We start from the raw sequence: 14,459 nt of genomic DNA, 5'->3' as shown, positions 1-14,459 counted from the left end.
GGATGTTGGGATGCAGGGATTCAGGGATGCAGGGATTCAGAGATTCAGAGATTCAGGGATGCAGGGATTCAGGGATGCAGGGATTCAGAGATTCAGGGATGCAGGGATGCAGGGATGCAGGGATGCAGGGATGCAGGGATGCAGGGATACAGGGATGCAGGGATGCAGGGTTGCAGGGATGCAGGGATGCAGGGATGCAGGGAAAGCCCCCTTGGGGCAGCCTGCTGGGGGTGAAGCCCCTCAGAGCTGCTGCCCTGGGAATTCTGGAGTTTTCCCTGCTGGAGGGTGGCAATGGCAGGGATTTTCTGGGAGCACCGGTGATGTTTGTGAGGAGCAGAAAAAAGCACGGATGAGACAACAGCAGGGACTTGAGCAGGGGGTCCTGGATGTGCTGGGAAGTGCAGGAGCAGCAGGGCTGCAGTGCAGACAGGGAACATCCAAAACAAAAAAAACCCCAGGGAATCTGGGATCCCCCCAAAAAAAACCCCAGGGAATCGGGGATCAGCTGCGGCCCAAGGCACAGCAGCTCCTGCAGGGAGGGCTGAGATGATGAGGTGGGAGTGAGTGATGAAGGATTGTGCTCAGCAGGAGGGAAGCAGTTTGCTTCCCTCATTGCTCATTCCCAAGCACTCTAATGTTTGGGTGGTATTTCAGTGGCAGGGTTTTTGTAAGGGAAGTGTGATGTTGTTTTATGGGGTGCCAGCCAGATCCCACTGAGCCACGCTCTCAATCCTCAGCCTTCTTAGTCACAGTTTTTTCAAGAGGGAATTCAGCTGCTCAGAAAGTTATGTTTCTGAGTGTTTCAACATTATCACTGCTGAGGACTGGCCTGCATTTCCATTTTTGTGCCAGGAGAGCTGTCTCAGGCAGAAATGTGGGGTTTTATGGGTTGCTGTTGCTGTAATAAAGGAGCAGCCCTTCGTGCTGCCCCAAACCTTTCGTGTTTTACCAGAAGGCACCAATTTTCTAAGCAGTCCACACATTTCATCTGCACTCATTGCTGAGCACTTCAGGACAACCCAACGAGGCATTTAGGACACTTTCCTTCAGCTGCACAGAAACAACAGTGCAGAGAGTTGAATTTCAAAGGAATACTTCATTTCCCCCTTTCCTTGCTGTCCCTCCCCCAGGTCGAGCTAGCAGGAGATTGTCGAGCACCATGTCAGCAAGATCTCCTGGTGATTGCTTCCCCATGAGGAAAAAAAAAAAAATAGTTCTGAATCCTCAGAAAACAGCTTTTTTCATGATGGCCCAGCTTTTAATCCGTGATTTCAGGCTCCAGTGGTTGGCCTAAGCCGTAATAAACCACACTTGGAACCAGATTGCTCAAGCTGAAGGAACTGAAATTGAACCTGTGTGATTTAAAGCCAAAATACCTGCTCAGGACAGAGGCTTTTGGAGCAGCAATAATGCTCGGAGAGGCAAAGAGCTGAAGGCCAAGCACGTGCCAGCTCTGGGGCAGGATTTGGCTTCATCCCCTCTCAGAGGTTTTGGGATGTGCTCTGCATCCCAGTCCTGGCTGCAGTGGTCACTCAGGAGTGGTGTTTTCTCTGGGAACATCCCTGCCCAAGGAGTTATTTTGCATTCATTGCTATTTCTGACTGCACAAAACGAGGGGGTTGGATTTTAGACCTGATTCTGTCAGGGCAGACTTTAGGGCTTGGAATGTGCAGCTCTCCTGTCTGGACACTGTGACCCTGCCCAACTTCCCTCCAGCAGCTGCACCCACATTCTGCACTGTCCAAAAATAGGTCAGATTTCAGACACTTAATTGTCATTAATTTTTCAGAGAGCCCCCTGTGCCAGGGGTCACGTTCCCCAGGCTGCCAGGGGTGCCCAGGGGTGCCCAGGGTGGGATTATTGGGGGCTCTGGGCAGGGCCAGGGGCTGGAATTCCGTGATCCTTGTGGGGCCCTTCCAGCTCGGGATGCTCTGTGATTCCCTGACCCGTCAGATTCTGAGCTCACCCATCTGCTGATGAACTGGGAAAACTGGGAAAGAACTTGGCAGCATTCTGCAGCCTCTGATTTGCTCTCTAGGTAAATTTTAAGGTCAAGATTTTGACAGTTTCTCTGATTTTGAGGTTAAATTGCAGCGATCAAGTGAAGAGGGTGGCTGCTTGTCACAATTAAAGTGATTCTGTTCCTTCTAACTTGCTTGAAGAATGAGTTCCCAATCCTGTTTATAAAATTATGAACAGCCTCCAATTCAATTTGGGAGAGGGGCAGGGCTGAGGTGGGATAGTGCAAGAAATTCAGATTCTCTGATTTTGCAAGAAATTAAATAAATTCAATAAACTCAATAAGCCAAATAAATTCAAGAAATTCAAGAGATTCAAGAAATTCAGAAATCCAGTTCCCCAGATTTTGCAAGAAATCCTGTTTCTCTGATTTTGAGTTAAATTGCAGTGACCAAGTGAAGAGGGTGGCTGCTTGTCAGGATTAAAGTGACTTTGTGTTCCTTCTAACTGTGGTCATTGCTTGAAGAATGAGCTCCTAATCCTATTTATAAAATGATGAACAGCCTCCAATTCAATTTGGGAGAGGGGCAGGGCTGAGGTGGGATAGTGCAAGGAATTAAATTTATCTGATTTTGCAAGGAATTCAAGAAATAATTCAGAAATCCAGTTTCTCTGATTTTGCAAGAAATTCTGTTTCCAGAAGTTCAAGAAATTCAAGAAATTCAGAAATCCAGTTCCCCAGATTTTGCAAGAAATCCTGTTTCTCTGATTTTGAGTTAAATTGCAGTGACCAAGTGAAGAGGGTGGCTGCTTGTCAGGATTAAAGTGACTTTGAGTTCCTTCTAGCTGTGTTTGTTGCTTGAAGAATGAGCTCCTAATCCTGTTTTTAAAATGATGAACAGCCTCCAATTCCAATTTGGGAGAGGGACAAGGCTGAGGTGGGATGTGCAAGAAATCCAGGGAGTCACTGGCAGGAGAGAGGGAAGCAAGGCCCCAAAATTAACTGCCCACTTTAGATACAGGAGCAAAATATAACAACAGCAAAAACCTCCAATTCCCTGAGGGATGTGGTGAGCTGGAAACCTGCTCTCTGTACCCTGTGATATTCTGGACCTGTGTTACACAGTGAAATAAAAGTGACTCAGTGCCAGAATTTATTTTAGAAATGCCATTAAAATGCTCTTTAAAAGCAAAATAAAACCAAGAGACACATGATCAGCATGGAGCAATTATTAGGAAAACTACACGGATCCAGCATAAAATATTTTATTAAATACAAAGCAAATCAATCTTCGTTGTGAGTAAGAATTAAGTCACCAAATGAATCCCAGCTCTAGAAGGCAGAATAGGAAGTTTTGCTCTAAATTTCACCTAAATTACTGTAGGTGAGTATTTAAGGATTGGAAACTGCTGGATGTTTAATAGCTGGTTCAAAGGGTATTTTTGGATACCTGTTGGCTTTGATGAAAATCCTGTTTTAAATCTGTCATGGTTGCACAGGGGTCAAAGAAATGGCTCAGTTTTTAATTCTGTACTTTAGAATTTGAAAAAGATGGTGTTGCCCGCACAACAGGCTAAAACAAAAGGTCACGGAATCCTGGAATGGTTTGGGTTGGAAGACACCTCAAAGATAATCCAATTCCAACCCTCCACCATGGCAGGGACACCTCCCACTGTCCCAGGTTGCTCCAGCCTGGCCTTGGGCACTGCCAGAGATCCAGGGACAGCCCCAGCTGTGCCAGGGGCTGCCCACCCTGCCAGGGGGGATATTTTTCCTAATATCTGATCTAAACCTGTAATTTTTCACTTGGAAGCCATTCCCTGTGTGCTGTCCCTCCATCCCTGGAAATTGTCTCTCTCCAGCTTTCCTGGGGCTCCTCCAGGCCCTGCCAGGCCACCCTGAGCTCAGCCCAAAGCTTCTCCTGTGCAGGTGAACAATCCCAGCTGTGCCAGCCTTTCCTGCCAGCAGAGCTGCTCCATCCCTCTAAAGGGCTGAAGATTCTATTTTTAAAATCTCTTGCAGTTGTACTTGTGCGAAGCAAACAGCTCCACTTCCACTTCTGCGCCTTAAAAATCAAAGAGATTAAATTGCACACAGGTCTGGTTCAAACAAAATATCACTGAATCGTGAAAGATCACGGAATGGTGGAATGGTTTGGGTTGGAAAGCTTTTCAAAGCCCACCCAGTGCCACCCCAGCCATGGCAGGGACACCTCCCACTGTCCCAGGCTGCTCCAAGCCCAATGTCCAACCTGGCCCTGGGCACTGCCAGGGATCCAGGGCATCCCCAGCTCCCGCTGTGCCAGGTTTTGGTGAGGGGAGCAGTTCTATGAAGAAGCAGCTTTGCTCCTGTGAGGTTTCACCCTCTTTTTCCCAAGCACAGATTTTCCTGAAGCCTCTCCCACCTCCCGGGCAGGCTCCTGGCCCTGGGTGTCCCTGAAGGTGCTGGATTCTCCCTCCCTGCTCCGCGGGGCCGCTGGTCCCACACCTCTCCCCTGCCACAGACAGCTCAGCTCTCACCCTTGCAACCTCCCTTCCCTGCCACTTTTAGCAGAAGTGCAGCACAGCTTTGCCATGTTTTTGTGGGAACAAGCAACAGGATCATCACCAGAGCTCGGTGCTCTCGGGGAAGCAGAGGAAGGAGGAGGAGAAGGAGCCTGCAAACCCCATGGGAGAGAAACACTTCGGCCCTCGGCCTCTTCCCTTCGCCTCCGGAGCAGGGCTGGAAGGGCAGAGCACACGTGGCCGCTTTCCTGGTGCTGCTTCCCAAATTTTTCAGCCTGGAGAAGGCAGGTGATGGATTACTCAGCCACTGAGGGAGCTGCTGGAACGTGGCTGCTGCAAGTTGCTCTTCCCCAAGTGGCTCTGGGATCCCTCGGGATGTTTGCTGACCCAAAAGCCTCTTCTGCCTCACCCTTAAATTCGGGGGCTGCTCTGCTCTGTCTCCCTCGGGGCCAGGCAGCTTTGCCTTGAATTAGGTCACTCTCAACCAGTGTCAACTTGGAGTAGCCTTGCTGAAGCTGGCAGTCTAAAAAAACAACAACAAAAGAAAAAAAAAATAATAAATGGAAATATTTTCCATGCCACAGAGACTATTGGTCTGTGACCCACCAAAATATCCAAAATCCAGATGCATCAGACCAATTCTGATGAAGTTGGCATGGTCTTATCTGGGTCAATTGTCTTAACAAGACATTATGTCACCCGTTAGGGGAAAATACAATCTAAACCCCCTAAAAATAACTAATGGGAAAAACCTTGCACAACAAAGCCAGTGGCACATCAGAAAAATAAAAATAAATTCAGACTCATGATATATTTAATCATCTGTATTTATTCCTCTGCTAATCTAAATACAGGCGAATGTTCTTTTTCTTCTTGGAAACGAGGCAATTCTGGAAAATTTCATATTTTAGGCAGCTCTTTGAACAGCTTTTCTCCCCAAACTTCAATTTTGTTACTTGTTAGGAGGAAAACCATTGGAATGAAAGAAATTTGCATTGTATATAAGTGATTTTACCATACCAGCTCTGTCCCCTGGGCTCTCAGGCACCAGAGAAATCTCATTTTTGTATTTTGCCACAGAAGGAGAATTTGGATTTTATGCCAATCCCTCTGAAGAAGATGGGAGCAAAGACAAGGGAGGCCCAGGAAGAAGAGAAAGGCAGAGAGGGCTCTGCAGGTGTGTGTGTCCATGCAGAACATCCTGCACATGGAAATATTTTGCAGTGGTGATGGACAAAGCCTCCAAAATCCCCGATCCATTGGGAAGTTGCCCAGCCACCAACTTCCAGGGGTTTTGTGTGAAAAATCCATCGGGGGAAAAACCTGAGAGGGGGAAAGCCCCAAAGCAGCATCCTGCAGGTTCCTCAGGGGACAATCTCTGCTCTGGGCAGGGACAGATCCTGGCTGGGGCTGGGCCTGGAGGGATTTAGGGTGGATTTTAGGGAAAGGCTCTTCCCCAGAGGTGCTGGCACTGCCCAGGGAATGGGCACGGCCCCGAGGCTGCCAGAGCTGCAGGAGCCTTTGGCCAACGCTGCCCAGGGTGGGGTTGGTGGGGGTCTGGCACTGGGGGATCCCTGGGGGTTTATTCCCACTCAGGATATTCCATAATTCCATGAAATAGGTGTTGAATCCAAGCATGTGGGGAGTTTTTCCAGCCCAGCCTGAATTTGAGAGGAAGAAGGCAAAAAGTGGGGTTGTGTGTCTGTGACACCGAGGAGACCAAAGGGATCCTGTGATCCCTCATCCCAGCAGAATCCAGAAAACCCAGAAAATTTTCATTGAGGAGATGCCTTGGAGCACAGAGATGATGGAATCATGGAATGGTTTGGGTTGGGAGGGACCTCAGAGCCCACCCAGTGCCACCCCTGCCATGGCAGGGACACCTCCCACTGTGCCAGGCTGCTCCAGCCCCAGTGTCCAACCTGGCCTTGGGCACTGCCAGGGATCCAGGGGAATCTGGGAATTCCATCCCAGCCCTGCTCACCCTGCCAGGGAACAATTCCTGCCCAAAATCCCACCTGAAGCTCCTGTCAGTTTAAGGCCATTCCCTGTGTCCTATCACTCCAAACCCTCCTGAAAGATAAAACATTTCAGATGTCTTGGAGTTCTTGAGGCTCTTGAAAAAGATTGTTTGAAGCTTTTTTCTTTTGCTAAATGGATTTGAGATTTAGTTGGATTAGAGCCTTAATAAATACCTACAGTGTTTGTCTTTCATCTGGGAAATGTTTGCCTGCTTTTAAATAGGCTGTTCTTGTTTGCTCCAGTGTTGTCATGCTGATGGGAGCCTTTGGAAACAGGAATTCTGCACTTAATTCAATGAAAGGATTTGGAAACCTGAGGCTCCAGCTCGCCTCAAATATAACTGGGAGAAATCCAGAGTAGCAGGCCTTTATTTCATTGCTGGGGAAGCAGCAGGGGAGCAGCTCCTTGACAATTTTTGATGTCTGGATGACTTTTTTATGTGCCTCAGGACAGTTTGTGGTAGTGTAGCTATTATTTTTAAAGCTCAGCCCTGGCCAGAGGGCAGCTGTGCTGTTCCACGTGGTGGGAAAACCCAGCAGTGCTTCCCTGGGAGATGATTCCTCCTTCTGCCCCTCTGCTCCTGGGATCCCACCTGGAGTGCAGCTCCCAGCCCTGCCCCAGCCCAGGAGGAGCTGCAGAGAGCCCAGGGGAGGCTCCAGGATGAGCAGAGGGATGGAGCAGCTCTGCTGGCAGGAAAGGCTGGCACAGCTGGGATTGTTCACCTGCACAGGAGAAGCTTTGGGCTGAGCTCAGGGTGGCCTGGCAGGGCCTGGAGGAGCCCCAGGAAAGCTGGAGAGAGACAATTTCCAGGGATGGAGGGACAGGAGCTGGGGAATGGCTCCCAGTGCCAGAGGGCAGGGCTGGGATGGGAGATTGGGAATTGGGAATTGTTCCCTGGCAGGGTGGGCAGGGCTGGGATGGAATTCCCAGATTCCCCTGGATCCCTGGCAGTGCCCAGGGCCAGGCTGGACACTGGGGCTGGAGCAGCCTGGGACAGTGGGAGGTGTCCCTGCCATGGCAGGGGTGGCACTGGGTGGGCTTTGAGGTATTTCCAACCCAACCCAACCCAACCCAACCCAACCCATTCCCGTGTCCCCACGTGGGTTTACGGCTGTGCACTGGTGTCATGGGAGGGTTTCTCACCAACAAAGCCAAGGTGGAAGATACTGGGGGGAATGTCAGGATCTGCTGCTGGGAATGCCAAAACCTGCTGGTGGCACTGCCAGGATCTACTGGTGGCACTGCCAGGACCTGCTGGTGCACGGTGGCCCAGAGATGAGCAGGGTGGGACAGTGCCAGGCTGCCCAGGGAAGCTGTGCCAGCCCTGCAGGGAGATGCCTTTTCCATCATTGCCTGTCCCTTTGCAGAGCAGCTCAACATTGAACTTCTGGGGTTGAATCCATGGTGGGAAACTCCTGGACCTGGGGATTTTCCATCCTGGGCAGCTCCCAGGTGGTCAGCAGCAGGGACACAGGGACACAGGGACAACAGGATGGGCTTCCTCTCCCCCTTGGAAAAATGCTGGTGGAGCCAGTTTGGCTCAGCTTCAGTCCAGGATTGTGACCTTTCTTCTCCAAGGGACATTTGGGCAGCTTTTCAGTGTCCTCCAGGCCTGTGGTTTTGCTCCAAGGAGCTGTGAAGGTCACAGGGCAGCTCAGGTGCCACCACCCTCCCTTCAACACTCCTGCCTTTGTCACCCGATCCCTCGGGACTGCAGGGATGGGACTGGGTTTCATCAAGCCTGATGAAAACAGCTGGGAGAGAAGGGTTTGTTTCTGCTCTCAAAATCTTATCAAAGAGCTGTATTGAGCTTTAAAAGAGAGAATTTGGGGGCTGTGAGGCAATTTTGACACTGAACTGGGTGGCTGCAGCAGTTCTGGAGAGGTCAGTCCTGGGAGTGACTGGATCTGGAGTGTGCAAATCTCACAGGATAATTAATAGAAATTAATAAGATTTATTGCTGCTTTTGAAGACGCCTCTTTCTCTGGTTACAATAATAAAAAGAATCCCCTTTGCCCGGCCCTTGTCTACTCATGTGACCAAAAAACAGATGGAAAAAGCAAGGAGAAAGGAGAGAAACAAAGGACATGAAAGGATCCTGATCACCCAATAATCCCTGGTGTTGATATATTGTCCACCTGCTCCTTCTCAGGTGATTTGCAGGCACAAACAATAGTTCAGCTCCTGTTTTTCCACAAAAATCTCTTTGGATACAGCCTTCAGTTGTCTTTTTTTCCCTTCATTTTTCCCCCTGGAGCAGGACAGCAGCCACAGGTCGGTGTCAGGCACACAAAGAAGGAACCAGAAGGTCCAAGCCAGAGTGGGAAGCGAGCAGGGAAAATGTTCTGTGATCCTGGGAGCTGCCAGGCTGAGCACTTTGGGCAAACAGAGGTGTTCTTCTCCATGTCACTTTAATAGCTGATGATTAAATCAGAAGGAAAAGAGGGCAGGCAAGAGGATTTTATTATTAAGAGGGATGAGAAGGAAAAATTGTGTGATCTCCTAGGACAGATCACACACCCAGGGCTAAACTTGTCGCAACAGAATCAGGTTGATTCATGAGGCCGTGTGCTGGGTGTAATTAGACCTTAGTTAAAAATGAAACAACAACAAAAAAAAAAAAAAAAAAAAAGGAAAATAATAAAAAAAAGAGAATGGTTTTAAGGTTGAGCCACAGCAGAGCTCAATCCTGCCCAAATTAGGGAGGAAGGAACTCGGCTGAAGGGCCCTGAGTCGCAGAGCTCCGCGTGGCCAAAGCCAGATTCCTCAGGATGGTGCAGGCAGAACCTTCTGGAAATAAAACACACCCAGAGGCAGCTGTGGTGCTCACAAAGGCACCAAGGCAGCCACCCCCAGCCCACAGCCCACGGGGGCTCTGGAGTGTCCCCGTGCGAGGCGGGGATTTTGGGATTGCCCAGAAGCTGGAAAAGAGGCCCCTCCATCTGCTGAGCAGCACTGGGCAGGATGGAGCCAAGAGATGACTTAAGTGCTGTGAAAAGAATCCGAGTTTTTCCAGAGTGGCTGAGCATCCCCCTGAGATCAGGGCAGGGGGAAATGCCCGGCCCCAGCCCCGCTGGGAGCACCGAGGGCCGAGCTCCTCCCTGTGCTCAGGAGCTGGGAAGGGCTGCCAGGTCCTGCTCAGCTTCATTCCCATCCCTGCGTGAACAACACCAATCACTGTTTTTTTTAAATCTAAAAAGTTTATCAGCAGTAGTTATAAAAAAATAGTAATAAAATTAGAGCAATAAAAATTTGGACAATGAGGATTAGGACACTTTGAGACAGTAAAAAGCAAAGAATTACGGATGTCCGGATGTTTTTGGACACTGAGCTGCCAAAACCATGCCTTGTGAACAAAGGAATAACCCTTAAAAGCAACAGCCTGTTGCATATTCATATATCTCATACATGATGCATAAATTCCTTGGAAATTATGATTTTTTTCTGGTTTTTGTCAACTTCTTCCCTTAATCCTGGTGGTTCTGTAAAGATGGAGAGAAGGTGGAAGAATGTTTGTCTTTTCTGATAAGGAGACTGTAACTTTTTACATTTCCTGTTGCTCTTATCTCTGTGTGAAGAGTTTCTTGATTATCTTATCCGTTTTCTTCAGCTAGTAAAAAATATCTTACATCGCAGAGTTTCTGTTTTAACATCATGTTATAACCTAAAAGTGTATTTAATACACTACTTAAAAATGATTAATACAGTATTACAAAATAACCCTCTGTAAGACATACAGTGTTCCATTTAATATTTGTGAAGAGCCAATCATAAAATACGCATTCTTCACACCTGCAAAATCCAAAAAGCCTGAAAGGATCTGGCCAAATCCTTCCTGAGAGATGGCAACTCCAGCCTGAGCAGAGGATTGCTCCTAAATGCAGGGATGGGATTCAAACACACGGCCTGGAATTTCTGGTGCCCCAGAGGTTTGTGAGCTGGATCAGGAGTGGGAGGCAAATTCAGCTGGTGGTGCCTCTGTCCCAGCCCCACACCTGCAGCGTGGAATTCCTGAGTTTTCTTTATGGAACAGCAGAAGTTCAGGCCCTTCCACACTGCTAAATATTCAAATCTGAGCTATTGATGATTCCAAAATTACAGAAAGTCTCTGTCTGTCAGCCCCGCTGCCAAAGCAGAAGCCATAATTGGTCTGTGCTGTTTCCAGGTTGTTTATTCTGTTTATCTCTCACATGTTCTGCTGCCCTGCCCAGCTCTGTCCTGCAGGGCAGCGTGTGGGGCTCTGCCCTCAGTGGGATGTGACAAACATTCAATACCAGAAACTCCCTGGGCTGGATTTACAAGAACGTGCCAATATCTGTCACCTACGTTGGACAGTGTGTCCCCAGCCTGAACCAACAGAAAAATGCCAACACCACAGAGAGACATGGAGGGCATGAAGAAGGAGAAAAAGGACAAGGCACACCCAATTTCCTCCAGCTTGTCCCCTTTGGACCCCTCATCTAGAATCCTCAAATTTTACTTTTGCACCTGTGCCACACTTAATTATTACTGATATCAAACACTCAGAGCTGGTAATTCATCCTGTAAGATTGGAAACTCTTTTCCATGGCCAGAGATCACAGCCAGTGTCTCTGGGGGCTCTGTCCAGGGGGTTCCTGACCCCTGCCAGGGTCCCAGGGCAGCCAGAGGGAAGCCCTGGATTCCCACACTAAATCCATGGATTTGTTCCCCTCTCCCTCGTCCTGCATTAAATTGTGATTATTGGTAATGCTCATCCTCCTGTGAGAAATGATACTCACCTTCAAAAATTTAAAAGGTTTATTAAAACCTTATCAAAATATGAAGAAGAGTGAATAGAGAAAATATTGCAGCACCAGGAGCAGAGGGTTTTTCCCACCAGGTACTCACTCAAACCATGGAGATTTCACCTTTGAACCCTTTGGCCCCTCCCAAAGTTCTGCCCATCCCCTCCTCCTTCACTGGCCAGTGGTAGAGATAATTTCCTGACAATTGGAGACCAGGTGCTGCCACAGTAACAATCCCTCCCTCCCAAATTTCCCAAACTGCCCTGATAACAGCACAAGGGGTGGTAAAACATAACTATAAATCTATAAAACTTCCCCTAACCAATATACATGCTATTTGCATTTTAATTGTGAGAGTCAACCGTGGCATTACTCATCTCTCACACTCCTCTGCCAGCTCAAACCCCCCCTCGGAGGGAGGATTCCAGCTGGGTCACTCCTGCTGTTCCCAATCCCAGCTGGGAATGCACTGGGGGAAGGCATGGGAGGCACTGGCTGGGAAGGGACACAGACAGCTCGGGCTGCCAGGAGTGTTGGGAAACATCCTGATCCATTTCCATGCTCACAGATGCCTGGCACAGCCTGGTAAAAATAATAAATCAGCTAAAATTTTAAGTACTATTTCTTTACATTATCAACAAACAGAAAAAAAATATTATAAAGAGGAAAAAAATATTCTAAGTGTCTTATTCCAATTCTTATTAGCTGGTCTTTTAATTATTGTTAATTAATTTTTCTTTATACCCTTTTGAAGTTTTAAATCTACTTTACCTTTCTCCTAATCCTACCGAAAAATATACCAAAAACACAAAAGCAAAACAAAACACAAACAAAAACAAAACCAAAAAACCCACCCAAAAAACCACCAATAATTAACCAAAAAGCCATCAAAATTAACAAAATCTCATATTAACAAACCAAAACACTACACTGTGCCTCGCTGATGGCACCATCGAGTGTCTGGAATTCTGGCAGTTAAAAATGTGCAAATCAGAGGTGTTTTCTGTCCCCACAAATCCCCAAATCCCCGGGGCTGGCAAAGCCCTCCCAGCCCAGGGAGTCCCAGCTGGGCCCCATGCCCACCTTGTCCCCAGCCCAGAGCACTCAGTGCCACCTCCAGGGGACACCTGCAGGGATGGGCACTGCAAAGCTCCCTGGGCAGCCCCTGCCAGGGCCTGAGCACCCTTTCCATGGGGAAATTGCTCCTGATGAAGAAATTCTTCCACATGAGTGAATTGCCCCTTTAAACATCAAACAGCTTTTGTCATTATTTTCTTCCAATAGAAACCTGGTCCAAAAAGTTTTGACCAATTATTCCTTCTTTTCCCACCGTTTTCCCCTTCCAGAGCTTGGCTCTTGCCTGACGTGTTTGTCTTTGCTGGTGTCATTGTCACAGCCCTGCCTGGGGCACATTTTTTGCATGGCCATTGTTGTCCCTCAGCCTGGTGACTTCGTGGGGGTGCTGGGCAGCAGAGCCCTGCTCTGAACAGAAATTGCTGATAATTAATGCTCTGGTTGTGCCCGTGCCAGCTGATTCTGTAAAACCAGAATGGAAAAAACAGCAACAACCTGGTGTTTGTGAGCCCAGAGAGGGACAGAACTGAGAGGGAAAAGGAGGCTCAGGGGGGACCTTGTGGCTCTGCACAGCTCCTGCAAGGAGAGGAGGGGAAAAAATGAGAGGAAATGACCTCAAATGGCACCAGGGGAGGCTCAGGTTGGAGATTGGGAAAGGAAATTTCCCTGGCAGAGTGGCCAGGCCTTGGGATGAGCTCCCAGGGAGCTTTGGAGTCACTGGAATTGTCCCTGAGGAGTCTGGATGTGGCCTTGGGGACAGGGTTTGGGTGATGCTGGTGGGGCTGGTGGTCCTGAAGGGTTTTCCCAGCTTGATTCTGGGATTCTGAGAAGATCCAGCACTTCCTAAACTCCACCTTTCAGGGCAGGTTGGACAAGTCAAACTCTCTGGTGCTCAGCCTGGAGCAAAGGAGGCTCAGGGTCCCTCATTGCTCTGCACAGCTCCTGCCAGGAGGGGCAGGGACAGGAGGAGAGGAAATGGCCTCAGGTGGCACCAGGGGAGGCTCAGGTTTTTAAAACAGCTCCTGTGAAACTGAACAAAAAATGGTCACCCAGATTCCTCTGGTGGATCTTTTCCTGGCTGTCCTCTGGATCTCTGGGAGACAGGAACATCTGAGAGTCGCTGTTGGGGTTTCTGTAGAGCTTTGGAACATTTCTGTCCCTCACAGAGGGGCCAGGCCTTGGGATGAGCTCCCAGGGAGCTTTGGAGTCACTGGAATTGTCCCCGAGGAGTCTGGATGTGGCCTTGGGGACAGGCTTGGGGTGATGCTGGTGGGGCTGGAGTGGCCTGAAGGGTTTTCCCAGCTTGATTCTGGGATTCTGAGAAGATCCAGCACTTCCTAAACTCCTTTAGGGCAGGTTGGACAAGTCAAGCTCTGTGATGCTGCCCTGGGCCAGGGTTTTGCTGATCTCAGCTCATCCAACTCCTCCCTCCATGACCATTCCCTGCTGATGTCCTGCTCTGCCTGGGTGTCCCTGGTCACACCAGTGATGGTGTTGCCCCCCAAGCACAGGAAAGGCCACCAGGATGTCAGGGTGGAGGGGAACATCGATGGGAATGTGCATGGGGGGAAGAGGAGGAGTCAGGAATGTTCACCAGGGGAAAAGCCTGGCTGGTGGTGATCACAGAGCCCCTGACACACAGCTGGAGGGGCTGATGGCACCTTGGAATCCCCAAATCCACGGCACCTGGGCAAGCCACCTCTGCCTCGTGCCATGTCATGGTTTGTGAGGGGAGTAAAGATGTCCTGGGGGCCTGGTGTCAGGGACGAGAGGAATGTGACTGGATTGGTCAGAGGGGTGGAGAAGCTCTGCTGGGAGAACTGGGAATGTTCACCTGGAGAGGAGAAGCTCCAGGGAGAGCTCAGAGCCCTGCCAGGGCCTGGAGGGGCTCCAGGAGAGCTGCAGAGGGACTGGGGACAAGGATGGAGGGACAGGAGCCAGGGAATGGCTTCAAAGTAGGATTTGATGGGAGACTGGGAAGAAATTCTTCCCTGGGAAGGTGAGAAGGGGCTGGGATGGAATTCCCAGATTCCCCTGGATCCCTGGCAGTGCCCAAGGCCAGGTTGGACACTGGGGCTGGAGCAGCCTGGCACAGTGGGAGGTGTCCCTGCCAGGGCAGGGGTGGCACTGGAT

This window comes from Lonchura striata, chromosome 1 (assembly GCF_050655825.1).
Source record: "Lonchura striata isolate lonStrDom1 chromosome 1, ASM5065582v1, whole genome shotgun sequence".
NCBI lineage: Eukaryota > Metazoa > Chordata > Aves > Passeriformes > Estrildidae > Lonchura > Lonchura striata.
The sequence above is the reverse complement of the archived record's forward strand: the minus strand, read 5'-3'. Positions refer to the sequence as shown.